Source organism: Lathyrus oleraceus, chromosome 5 (genome assembly GCF_024323335.1).
Source record: "Lathyrus oleraceus cultivar Zhongwan6 chromosome 5, CAAS_Psat_ZW6_1.0, whole genome shotgun sequence".
Taxonomy (NCBI): Eukaryota; Viridiplantae; Streptophyta; class Magnoliopsida; order Fabales; family Fabaceae; genus Lathyrus; species Lathyrus oleraceus.
In genome coordinates this window covers 88,974,350-88,988,468 of record NC_066583.1, presented here as the reverse complement: position 1 = coordinate 88,988,468, position 14,119 = coordinate 88,974,350, and the positions used below count along the sequence as shown (strand labels likewise).

The 14,119-nt window shown below is 38.4% G+C and overlaps 1 non-coding gene across 1 annotated transcript; it reads right to left on the bottom strand.

Annotated features, from left to right (window-relative positions):
* Positions 1-6,783: 6,783 nt before the first annotated feature.
* Positions 6,784-6,890, bottom strand: LOC127088453 (small nucleolar RNA R71). The gene has a single exon (XR_007790288.1). It is a non-coding gene; the product is annotated as a small nucleolar RNA R71 (small nucleolar RNA).
* Positions 6,891-14,119: the final 7,229 nt, after the last annotated feature.

Here is a 14,119-nt window from a genome sequence, read left to right as displayed (position 1 = left end):
TATGTCCTAAATAGGCCGTGTTGGTTTAAATGTTCTACGGTCCTCAGCTTCTCGAACCCCAAATTAGAGAAAGTAATGCCTAATCACAAATAACTTGTGTGACATCAATAGCTCCAAAAAGGTATCCACTAAGTAGATGGGTCTCACGTCAACTTTTTAAGGACTACTCCACACAAGTTGAACATGACTATACCATCCTCTTATCTTAAATGCACTCAAGTTCGGGTTAGAACTTATCTCACCACTCAGAGATCAACAAGCATAACAAGCAGATTATATCATACAAACAAATATACAAACATCAAATACACAATTATATACACACAAAAAAAAGTAGGCTAAACCCACTGAGGACTATTCCCCAGCAGAGTCGCCACTTAATTTCTGTAGTGGTAAATTCATGACAATTAAGCTATGGATAAACTTAACGTCAATAAAACCAGAGTCGCCACCGCGCTTTTATTGTTTCCACGAGAAAAGGAAAAAGTATGAACAAAACCCAAATATAATAAGTTTTCAAATCAAAACTAATAAAATGCCAAAGATTACAGGTAAGAGGGTTGGTTACACAGAGGGAAGGTGTTAGCATCCAAAGTATCCTAGGTACTCCTAGGGAGCCCTTTTTTTGTGTACATGTGTTTTAGTATGAAAAGATGTTTGTAATAAATAGAGTGTGGGGATGAGAAAAGAATTCATTAATTATATTTTTGTGTTTGACAAGACCTTCGGACTTGTGCCTACGTACCAACATAAAATGGGGGATCAAAACCTCATAGTTCGTGGTATCAATTTCAAAGTGAGTTGATTACTTTTAACAAAAATTTAAGTTTAAAAGAAGCACCAAAGGCCTAAAAGAGTTTGAATGGGTGTTAGTTCTTTTTGTCTTTTGAAATTTTAAGTCAATATGGTTAGATTCATTTACAAATTTGATTAATAAAAAGAGTTTAAAAATGTAATGGCATAAGGCCAAAGTTTCTAATTTGGTATAAAGAGTCTAAGTTTAGAAATCACAAGCAAAGAAGATTTTAAAAGGAGGGAGAGATTTGAAATTAAATAAGTGGGAGGAGATGAAGAGACTAATCCTAAGCAAAAATTTAAAAGTTAAGAGTTGAAAAGATCTGACCAATGGGATGCAATCCAATAGAAAAGAATGTCATATAGAAACCTAATTTTCCCTTGGACTTTAGAATCAAGCCATAATAATACACATAGCAAGATGAAGAGAAAGGCGTTAAATAAAGATAGCTACATCCAAGCAAGAAACTCCATAGTCTTCTTCATAATCTCCCATGTATCAGATGACATACTCCTTGAATGGCTCAGAATAAGGCATTAGACACAGGTTCAAAGTGACAACTTCATCAAGGCCATGTAGCAGATGAACTCAAATGGATCTCAACACTTGCATCATATGGAAATTCAATTCACAAGCACTTGATTTCAGAAAAGTTGGCATTGGCCAAGTCCTTTTGCATAGGGAATGTTACCTAATTCTAAGTCCAAGTCTCAGATCAAATCCAACAGTACACACAAATCCTTTTTTAGAGCTTTTTGTTGTTATTATGTACATTAAGGTCAAAATACCACAAATACAAACAAAATACACAAACAAGTATATACAGTCACAATATATGACTCAAATGAGCAAAGTGAAAATGGCATTAAGATAAACAAGTTAAATGGTATGAATAATGGCAAATGATAAAAGACTTGAATTTAAAGTGCATAAAAGTAAATGGCTTGAAATTAAAAGTTAGTTAAATGTTAGTTGATTAGAAGTTAGTATTGTTTTTGATTTTCAATTGTTTAAGTCATTCTTTGGAGAAAACTCAACCCTCTATTCCCAAGCATGGATCCTTGAACCAATACATCTTACAAAGGAAGGAAAAAAGGCCAAGTTTCCACACAATACCATGAAAGAGGGGAGACTTACAATCTCACTTACTATAATGCTATGCTTTTGGGTCAAAATTTAGCACTATGTTAAGCAATCGTAATTGAACTTATGTAGAAGTTACAACTATCTGAGGCCGAGCAATAGAAATTTTAGTGTTAATACATGTTAGAGATATGGTATAATGAACCATACTCCTAAAACATACCACACTTAAAAGAAAATGGCAAAAGGGTGGACCTAATCTTATCAATACTTGTATTGGTTTATCAATCAATTAGCCTTAGGATATAGACATATCATAGGTCAATGGAATGAATGGGATAAAAGGGGATTGAAGATGAAGAGGGAAGGGAAATGAGACAAACACAAATTGGGCATGGGAGGACTTTTATCAAGTTAAATTCATTCATTCATTTTGGAAGATGAAATGTATATTTCATCAATCCCCTAAATCCAATAATTTTAATCTAACAAAGTCAAATCAACCTTGACCAAGGCCCAAACAACAATAGTCTAACTTAACTAGTCAATGGAAATAGCTCAACATAATTTATTCACAATTAAACAATTAAAAATCAATTAAAAAGGCATTAAATTAAATTATGGTTGATCAAAAACCTAAAACCACTTCAAAACACCAAATAAATGGCCAAGAGATTTATCATAGGTCAAACAAGGTCAAAGGACCTTGGAGAAAAAAATTCATTATTTTTGGAAACTTAAAAGTATTTTTAAACAATTAAAGATATGTACAAAAACAATTAAATCATAAAAATATTAATATTGATCCAAAAAATAATTTTAATTCATAAAATGAAAGAGAAAAATATTTGAATTTTTTTGGTTAAAGTCCCATATTTTTTGGATCAATATTAAAATTAATATGAATTAATGAAAATAAGGCAATTAAAATAAAAATCAGAAATTACAAAAAACCGTGGATCACTTGATCTCTCTCATTAATTGAGGTGGCAGATCAAGTGGATCAGAGCGCGCTATCCATGTGTTCCCTAGTCAAATGTCCCACACGCGTGGTAATCACTTTGGACGCTCATGATTAAAACAAATTAAACAAATCATGTGGTTCAGAAGGATGCCAACATATCGCCGGAACCAGAGCTTCGGTCTTCTTCTCCAGTGGACCTCACCAGACTGGTCTACCCTCAACCATCACCAAAATGAAAAAGGAGGACATGAATTTAAAAAAAAATGCTCAGGAGCTCGAATATGGCCTCAATTTTGTCTAACTCCAAGTATATAGAAAGATACAAGGAGTTGAAACTTGAGGATCATGATCTGAGTTGCTTTAATTTGACCTCTAAGCAACTCAATCTTGTTGCCTACATTGGTAGGACTTCAGACAACCAAAAATCAACAAGAATAATGGAGAATTGAGTGAGAATCAAAGAGATCAAAAATTCTAAAAATCACCTTCAATGTAGCTTCAGATTGGCACGGTCTTGCTCTCAATTATGCTTGACCTTGCTTCATATGCTTGATGGAGTGGAAATTGATCAAAAAGAAAGAAGGATTCTCGGAGTTTCAATCTCAAAAACAGTGGGAGATTCAAACTCGATTTTCAAAGAAAATCTTCAAGCTTATTCTTTGAATGTGAGGGTTTAGGGTTGTTGATTCAAAGCTTGCGCGTCAGGGTCCTTAATTCTGAGCAAGGGGACCTCTATTTATAGCCAAGGAGATTGATAATTGCACACTTCCATTTTTGGCCAAAGTTGGAAATCTCACTTGCATTCTTGCATGGGCGTGTGATAGGCCCATCAAGTGATGCACTTAGGTCCAAAATCATGTGTAAGCAATGCTGAAATCATGTGGAAAGGTCATGCAATCGTGTATGAAAAGTGGAACTTCAAATCTTCCAAATGGTCCTTCAACTTTAAGCCATGCACAAGTCATTCATACTTTGTCCAAATGATATGAATAGTGACTTTTTAGAAAGGTTAGATCAAGAGGCACAATTTTACTGATGAACACTTTTTTATTTGAAGCATGTATCATGATGAATTTTGAGGTGTATGTTTGGAAAATCAAACATATCAAAAAAAATTCTAAGTATCAAGCCATATGTTCACTTCTTCCACCTTGAGTAACTTTTTCTATGTACTTTAAAATGAAAAAGTTCCTTCATAAAAGTTGTATATATCTCAAATTAATTCAATTTGGTGACAAATTTGACCTCATTTGGATTTAGCATGAAGGAGTTATGCATTTTTGAAGTTGAGGAAAATCACTTGTTCAATGGTATTGGCCCAAAATGACCTATAATGTTTCTTTTTATCACATGTATTTGAAAGTTGGATTTACACTTCATCCAACCATCAAAGTTGAAGTATAAATCTTGAATTTTATCATGCAACTTGAATGGATTTCATATCATACAAATTGAGCAAGTTATGGTCTTGGGAAGTTGACCTCCAAATTAGGGTTTAGACAAAATGACCTACAATATTTCACCATAAAAAATGACTTTCCAAGCAAAACTAGCTCTTGACCTCAACATTAAAGTTATTTGTAATGTAATTTAGAGTAACATTTATCTTGGAATAATTTTCATATGACAAAAATTGTAGGAGATAGGGTCTAGGGAACCCCAGTTTTGACTAGTTGAATTCCTCTGGCCAACCACCATGAACCAACTTGCTAGCTTGATATTATCTTGACTTTTGGGACTCATGGAGGATAATATATGCATAAGGTGATTAAATGTGAAGTATCCCTTGCAATATTTGACCAAGTGGTGAAGAAACTTGTTGAAGAAGTCACATGAGATACCCAGATGAATTAGGGTTTCCAAGGCAAACCAACTCCAAACTCTTGATGATTTCTTGATCAAAATAACATGTGAAGATAATGGGGATCCATATATTACACTTAGATCCATATTAAACCATTTCTTGATTGAGCTCCTTGCAATGAGGGTCTTAAACCCTAGACATGAGCTTGACAGAGCATGGGTGAGCATGTGCACTACCTACAAAAGCAACAAACTATACATTGACATATTTTTGGTATTTTGGTTAGTAAAAAAAGAAAAAAATGAAGTATGATACAATCAAATGTGCTTGGTGATAACTCCCAATGCAAACCCAATGAATAAGGGGTAAGGAGGATGCCAAGGTGTGATCGCAATGTTAATGCATATGATGAGAATAATATGAGGGATCTTAGGGTCAAAATTAGGTTCTTACAGACGTCACGCTAGTACAACATCATATCTTGACAATAAGCCTTAAGGTAGAGCAAAGGCACAATGATCATGCATTAATCACGTCGTTATGCTCACAAAATTGGGTTCTTATAGATGTCACGCTAGTTCAACATCATATCTTGATAATAAGCCTTAATGTAGAGCAAAGGCACAATGATCATGCATTAATCACGTCGTTATGCTCACGAAATTATTTGAAGGCCGTCATGGTCCATCAAGCATAAAAGTTGAAGTTCCGAGGAACAAATATGTAGCTTGCCAACAACGGATCAAACTTGGGGCATTAAGGGTATCCACGACTTCTTACCAATCATAGCATTGTCAAAATTTTGAGTGTCTGATAACATGAAATAATATCACATTTTTGGACTCGATTTAATTAAATTATATTATTATTCACTTCAATTTATTTCATTTTATTCGATATTACTTGGTATTTTTCCTCTTATTTATCTCAGGTAGCTTATTTGAAGCACAAGTGAAAAAGGAAGAAAAGGAGGTGCAAAAAGAAATGAGGAGAAGCAATTTCACCAAACCAAAGCCCAGCCCAAAAGTACTAGCGTTGAGCCTGTGACGAGCGCCACACATGGTGTGATGAGCGTCACGCCCTGCTGCCTTGTGTTACGAGCGTAACACATGGTGTGACGGACGTCACACCATTCTCCTATATTTTTGGCTTCAGAAGCGCAACAGAGGCACGTTGAAGCGCAACAGAGGCACGTCTACTGAAAAGATTTATTTTAAAACCAAGAAACCAACGAAGATTTGATTCCCTAATTACGACGAACTACATACCGATATCCGCTTAATTGATATTTAATTTAGATCTAGTTTTAGTTTTAACTTTTCCCCCGAAACAATCAAATTATCATCCGCCTTAGCTTTACGAAGTAACCTTAGAAAACGGTATATCGATTCATAAGTCCCTGTGGGATCGATATCTTTTAAAACTACGCGATAGAACTGTGCACTTGCAGTTTGTACCCCAATTCGACACATAAAGTCGCGATCAAGTTTTTGGCGCCGTTGCCGGGGACTTTTATTTAGTCGATATCGTAACTCTTCTGTTACGCTGTAGAGACTAAGGCAATTTTTATTTCTTCTTCTTTCGTTGATTTGTATGCCACAGACTCGCTCACAAGGCGAGCCGTTTTACTTACGAATCAACGACATCGAACTTTATCTCCGAGTCTTACGACGAATTCGGGAATATCGTGCTGCAAACAATCTCCCTCCTATCGAAGTGCCCGACCTCAAAAATCTTCTTCCTTCACCAATACCCGAGATGGCAGAACCAGCTCGCGCTCTTCGAGATTACGCCGCTCCATCGCAAGATGAGCCGCATTCGAGTATTGCTCCACCCACAATCGAAGCAAACAACTTCGAACTTAAACCTTCTCTGTTGCAGGAAGTGCAACAGAATCAATTCTCTGGAAATCCTACCGAGGATCCAAACCTTCATTTATCCGTATTTGTCCAATACGCTGATACTGTTAAAGCTAATGGTGTCACTTCAGAGGCAATTCGACTTCACCTTTTTCCTTTCTTGTTAAGAGATAAAGCTAGAAGATGGCTTCAGTCTCTTCCTTCCAACTCGGTTACCACATGGAACGAGTTGAAGAAAGTCTTCCTTGCCCGATATTTTCCTCCAAGCAAAACAGCTATGTTGAGAGCCCAGATAAATGGATTTAAACAGAAAGATAACGAGTCTCTTTTCGAAGCATGGGAAAGATACAAAGACATGATGAGACTTTGTCCACACCATGGTTTAGAGGACTGGTTAGTGATTCATACCTTCTATAATGGTCTCTTGTACAACACAAGGTTAACAATAGACGCCGCAGCAGGTGGTGCACTTATGGATAAACCTTATGCCGATGCTTATCAACTTATCGAAAGCATGGCCCAAAACCATTATCAGTGGGGAAGCGACCGAGCAATGGTAGAGAAACCTCAAACGAAAAGTGGCATGTACGAGATAAGTAGCCTTGATCATGTTAATGCAAAAGTGGAAGCCCTTGCCCAGAAAATTGAAAGTTTGAATGTATCACCTTCAACCACCGTGGTTGCCGCAACTCAGAATTGCGAAGTCTGTGGAATCCAAGGTCACACTCCTGCTGATTGTTAACTCCTAACAGGAATCCAAGCAGAACAAGTGAATTATGCCCAAGGAAATCCCTACTCGCACACCTATAACTCAAACTGGAAGAATCATCCTAATTTTTCATATAAGAGTAATAATGCTTTATACGCACCAGGACAAGCTCCTAATCAAGCCCCAGCTATACCTCTTGGATATCAAAAGCCGACCCCATCTACACCTAACAATAATGTTCCTAGGAAATCCAACTTGGAAATAATGATAGAGAACTTCATAGCTTCTCAACAGCAAACCAATAAAGATTTCTTAAACCAGAATATACACACTAGTGAACAAATCAAACAACTAGCAAGTAAAGTAGATGCCTTGGCTACCCATAACAAAATGCTGGAAACACAAATATCACAAGTAGCTCAACAACAAGCGCCTACTGCTGCCCCAACTGGTGCATTTCCTGGACAGCCCCAACCTAACCCGAAAAGCCACGCTCATGCAATCATACTAAGAAGTGGAACGGAAGTGGAAGGACCAGTAGATCCAAGAAATGAAAACCAAAACTCTAAGAAGTCAATTGAGGAAGAAAGTACACCTAAGGAAAAGGAAGAGAGTAATAAGGAAACCGTAGAAAAGAAAGAACCTTATGTACCTCCACCACCTTATAAACCACCTATCCCTTACCCTCAAAGGCTTATTGAAACCAAACATGCGGGCCAATTTAAAAAATTTGTTGACCTACTGAAACAGTTAAACGTCACAATTCCATTTACAAAAGCTATTACGCAGATGCCCTCATATGCTAAGTTCTTAAAAGAAATTCTTTCTAATAAAAGGAAACTTGAAGATAGCGAAACTGTTACACTCACTGCTGAATGTAGCGCTATAATCCAGAATATGCCTCCTAAACTTAAAGATCCAGGTAGTTTCTCTATACCCTGTCACATAGGAAAATTTGTCATAGATAAAGCCTTATGCGATTTAGGAGCCGGTATTAGTGTTATGCCCTTATCCATATGCAAGAAACTTGAAATGGGAGAATTAAGACCAACTAAAATGTCTGTGCAATTAGCAGATCCTTCTGTTAGATATCCTGTAGGAATTCTTGAAAACGTTCCCGTGCGCATAGGTCAATTCTACATCCCAACCGATTTTATAATTATGGACATTAGAGAAGATGAAGTTACACCCATTATATTGGGAAGACCATTCTTAGCAACTGCCGGTGCGATCATAGACGTAAAACGAGGACGACTCACTTTCGAAGTAGGAGAAGAGAAAATTGAGTTCATTCTTTCCCAATTTTTGAAAGCACCTGCAATAGAAGATACATGTTACTTCATGGATATCATCGATGAATGCATAAAAGAAACAGAGTTAGAAAAGGACAAATCGTCTGACTATCTTGTAGAAGACAAACTCAACCAATGTTTAGCAATAACACCGGATCCTATGAAGTACCTTAAGAAACCAACCCTAGACCTGAAAACACTTCCAAAAAATCTGAGATATGAATTCCTAGACTTAGAACTTGAACGACCAGTGATAGTTAATGCAGACCTAGGAAAACTCGAAACCGAAAAACTCCTGCATATCTTAAGAAAATATCCAACCGCACTAGGATACAACATCACCGACCTTAAAGGAATAAGTCCTTCTATTTGTATGCACCGCATCATGCTAGAAGAAGACTGTAAAACTTCTAGGGAACATCAGAGGAGACTGAACCCGATCCTGAGTGAGGTAGTGAAGAAGGAAGTAACCAAGTTATTAGAGGCAGGTATCATATATCCTATATCTGATAGCAAATGGGTTAGTCCTGTACACATGGTACCGAAGAAAGGAGGTATAACAGTTATTGAAAATGAAAAAGGGGAAACTATAACCAAACGAATCGAATCAGGATGGAGAATGTGCATTGACTATAGGAAACTAAACAAAGCAACCCGAAAAGATCCTTTCCCTTTACCATTCATTGACCAGATGTTAGAACGATTAGCAAAACATTATCATTTCTGCTATCTAGACGGTTACTCAGGTTTCTTCCAAATACCTATTCATCCTGATGACCAAGAAAAGATAACATTCACGTGTCCTTTTGGCACTTTCGCTTATAGACGAATGTCGTTTGGCTTGTGCAATGCTCCCGCAACCTTCCAAAGGTGCATGATGGCAATATTCGCCGATTTTCTCGAAAATATCATGGAAGTATTTATGGATGACTTTTCCGTATGCGGGCAAAGCTTTGAAGAATGTCTTGAAAACCTAGAAAAAGTTCTAGAACGATGTGTAAAAGTAAACCTAGTACTTAATTGGGAAAAATGTCACTTTATGGTACAAGAAGGAATTGTTCTAGGACATATCATCTCAAATAGAGGAATTTAAGTAGACAAAGCCAAAATAGAGGTAATCGAAAACCTTCAACCTCCGAAAACTGTAAGAGAAGTACGAAGCTTCTTAGGACATGCCGGTTTTTACCGACGATTCATTAAAGACTTCTCTAAAATAACTAAACCTTTGACCGGACTATTGATGAAAGATGTTGAATTCATCTTCGACAACAAATGTTTAGAAGCATTCCACACGCTTAAACAAGCATTGATCCCCGCGCCCATAATGCAGACACCAGATTGGAATGAACCATTCGAAATAATGTGTGATGCCAGTGATTACACCGTGGGCGCTGTTTTAGGACAACGAAAGGATAAAAAGCTTCACGTCATATATTACGCAAGTAGAACTCTAGATGAAGCACAAATGAATTACGCCACAACCGAGAAAGAACTATTAGCAGTAGTGTTTGCATTAGATAAATTTCGTTCTTACTTGGTCGGAGCCAAAATAATCATTTACACCGACCACGCTGCTATCAAGTACCTCTTAACAAAAAAGGATGCTAAACCTAGACTCCTAAGGTGGATCCTGTTGCTACAAGAGTTCGATTTGGAAATCAAAGATAAAAAAGGAACTGAAAACGTAGTAGCAGATCACCTCTCTAGACTTGAAAACCTGGAACCGGAAACAACATCGATCAACGATGATTTCTCGTACGATAAACTTATAGCTACTTTGGAAGAAAATAAAGCTGATAAACAGGTAGAAACCACCTTAGCTATATGTGTTACACCATGGTACGCTGATCTCGTCAATTATTTAGCTGCCAGAATAGTTCCACCTAATTTATCCTACCAGCAAAAGAAACGATTCTTCTATGACATAAAACACTATTACTGGGATGACCCTTTACTTTTCAAAAGAGGCCCCGACGGTATTTTCCGTAGGTGTATACCCGAAGAAGAGGTAGAAAATATAATCCAACATTGTCACTTCGCTCCTTATGGTGGACATGCAAGTACATCCAAGACCTGCTCTAAAATCTTACAAGCCGGTTTTTATTGGCCAAATATATGGAAGGATGTGCATGCGGCTATCAAGAAATGTGACAGATGTCAACGCACAGGAAACATATCTAGACGTGACGAGATGCCACAAAAGGGCATTTTGGAAGTAGAGATTTTCAACGTGTGGGGAATAGACTTCATGGGACCTTTTCCGTCTTCTTTCGGTAACAAGTACATACTCATAGTAGTTGACTACGTATCAAAATGGATTGAAGCTATAGCTTCTCCAACAAACGACACACGAGTAGTAACTAGACTCTTTAAGAATATAATATTTCCAAGATTTGGTGTCCCGAGAATAGTAGTCAGTGATGGTGGATCGCATTTCATATCCAAGGTACTCGAAAAACTACTGTTTAAGTATGGCGTAAGGCATAGAGTAGCGACACCTTACCACCCTCAAACCAGTGGGCAAGTGGAAGTGTCTAACAGAGAAATCAAACAAATATTGGAAAAAACAGTCACCACCTCAAGGAAAGACTAGTCATTGAAATTACCAGAAGCTTTATGGGCGTATCGAACTGCTTACAAAACTCCCATAGGGACAACCCCATTTAAGCTTATTTATGGAAAATCTTGCCACCTCCCGGTAGAATTGGAACATAAGGCCTACTGGGCTATTAAAAATCTAAATTTAAACTATAAAGCCGCCGGTGAAAAGCGAATCCTTGATATAAACGAATTAGAGGAACTCAGACGAGACGCTTACGAGAATGCCAGAATCTACAAAGAAAGAACAAAACAATGGCATGACAAGCGCATATCAGGGAAAATCTTCGAACAAGGCGATACAGTCCTGTTATTCAACTCTAGGCTAAAGTTATTCCCGGGAAAACTACGATCTAGATGGTCAGGTCCTTTCCAAATCACTAATGTTTTTCCCAGTGGAGCGGTGGAAATTAAAGGAAAATCCATTGAACCGTTTATCGTAAACGGGCAGCGTCTAAAACATTATCATCATACAGAAAACATTGAAAATTCACAAGTCCCGCACTTAGACGTAGTGCCCCCAAATTTTATAGATTATATTTGATAGTTTATTGTCGAGCTTGCGACATTAAACAAAGCGCTTAGTGGGAGACAACCCACAAATATTTATATTTTCATTTCTTACTTAATTATTCTTTTAAATTCTATTTAGTATTCATTCTTAATCTATTTTAATTTTTCTTCTTCTATTCTTTCGGCATTTGGCCAAATCCTGACTAAAACTCTTGTTTTTCCTTTCTCTAGCTAACACTAACCTGATGGGACAAACCGATCGTATGGGTATCAAATTCAGAGGGAAAGCTCAAAAACAAAAGTTTGAGGAACTAGCAGAGAGAGAGATGCTACCTAGTTTGTACACTGATGACTGGGCAATGACTGCCCTTGGACTAAGAGAGAGTGTCTTGTATTTGCTGAGTCAAATAGGGTGGGAAACCACTCCTATCCGTAGACAATTCGTCACTTATCAGAGACTGACTCTAGAATTCCTTAGTTCTCTGATCTATCTACCCAGCCATGGAAAAGGAATAAGCAGAGGTTTCATTCAGTTCAGAATGTTCAACGCGGAGTATCAATTTAATATTCAAGACTTTACCAACCTTTTAGGTTTCCCTACCTCCATTGATACATTCATAGTGAGCCAAGAAAAACTCTTTGAATACAGAGAACTTGAACACTTTTGGGGAAGCTTGACTGGAAATGACGATCCCGAGGAACATGAGTTTCTTTCTGGAAACATACATAACCCGGCTTTTCATTATTTCCATAAGATCCTGACCCACACCTTATTTGGGAAGAAGTCAAACAGTACCTTAGTTTCACGTGATGAACTCTTCATCATATTTTGTGCTTCCCAGAACCGTCCAGTAAACGGTGCCACTTTTATGTTGGCAAATTTTGACCACCTTATCCAAGATGAACGAGCACCAATTCAAATAGGCGGCTTGATAACCATGATTGGTAATGCTATCGGATTACGTCAACCTATGCTTGACTTAAGCCCTTTCTGTGGCATTGCGACTATGAGTATACCCTTCCTCTTCAACACTATGTTTATAGCAAACCTAGGGTCTGAAGAGTTTGAGCTTATAATTAACAACCAAGTTCTTTGTCTATTCACCTTGCCTAGTCCAAGGACTAGTGTTCATAACCGCAATAACTGGCTCTACAATCTGAACGCAACACCCTCTTCTGCTAGATCTACTGAATCCATCTAGGACTATGAGATTTGTGACGACTGTCGCATCACGCGAAAAACCGGCGGGAAAACAAGAACAACAGAGCCGCCACCGTGCGTTATTTATCCCAAAAGAGGGAAAGGAAACGCTCAGAGTAAACCTAGGAAAGAACATGGTCTCGCGACCAAAGAGAATGGGTTCGGGAGTCGGTTATGCGAAGGGAAGGTATTAGCACCCCTACGCATCCGTCGTACTCGACGGGATCCACGCACAAAAGGAAGGAAAATGGTTGCTAAACACTGCTCAAACTCACACACACTGGCTGAAAAGAGACAAAAGAAACTGACTGAAACTGACTCGGCAGGACATCGTATCCTGGGCCTACTTAGTCTATCAGGCATAGACATCAGAGTCGAAGTAGTTCGGACTGGGGAAACGACACATGCTCGCTAGGATGTCGCATCCTATGCATACGTATCTTCTCGGACGAGAGAAGAATCAAAGCATTCGTAGCTCGGCTGACACGCACACAAACAAAAACAGGCAAAGGCAAACATGGAGCCCGACTGCCAATCGCTGGACTTATGTCAGCATCCGAACCTAAACACACGCAAAGAGGCAAACGTGGAGCCCAAATGCCAATCACTGGACTTACATTGACATCCGAACCTAAACACACACAGGAAACCAACTGCCAATCGCTGGACTTATGTCGGACTCCAACCAGAACACACACAAGGGTGGTTAAGACACAAAGGGTCGGAAAAGAAAAAGAGCGCCCGGAGAGATCAGCTCAATCTCCTGCCTACATACTTCATATGGTGTGAAGATCAGGGCGATGTAGTTCCCCTACGGAGGGATAAAGGACTAGCCTAACCAGATAACAGAGGGAGACACAACTAGGGAGACTACGACTCGAGCCTAGATGTTATCATGCAAAATCAACCCTAAGTTAAGGTTTCTAGCTAACTGGCACAGGGAGCCAGCCTATCCTAGACATGACTTGCACAGGAAGCAAGCCACACACACACTTAACTTGCACAGGAAGCAAGCCAAGCACAACCTATCTTGCACAGGAAGCAAGTCTAAACTAACCCTAACTTGCACAGGAAGCAAGTCAAACAATCCTAACTTGCACAGGAAGCAAGTCAAACAATCCTAACTTGCACAGGAAGCAAGTCAAACAATCCTACAAGCACAGATAGCACACACTATACACCAGCAAGTGGCTCAAACAAGGGTTAGGTTTTAGTCGAGGGGTCATATCAACCTCAACAAACAAACCTCTGGAACTGGGTGAAATGTTGCTCTTAACCTTGCCATTGAGGGGCTAAGGTG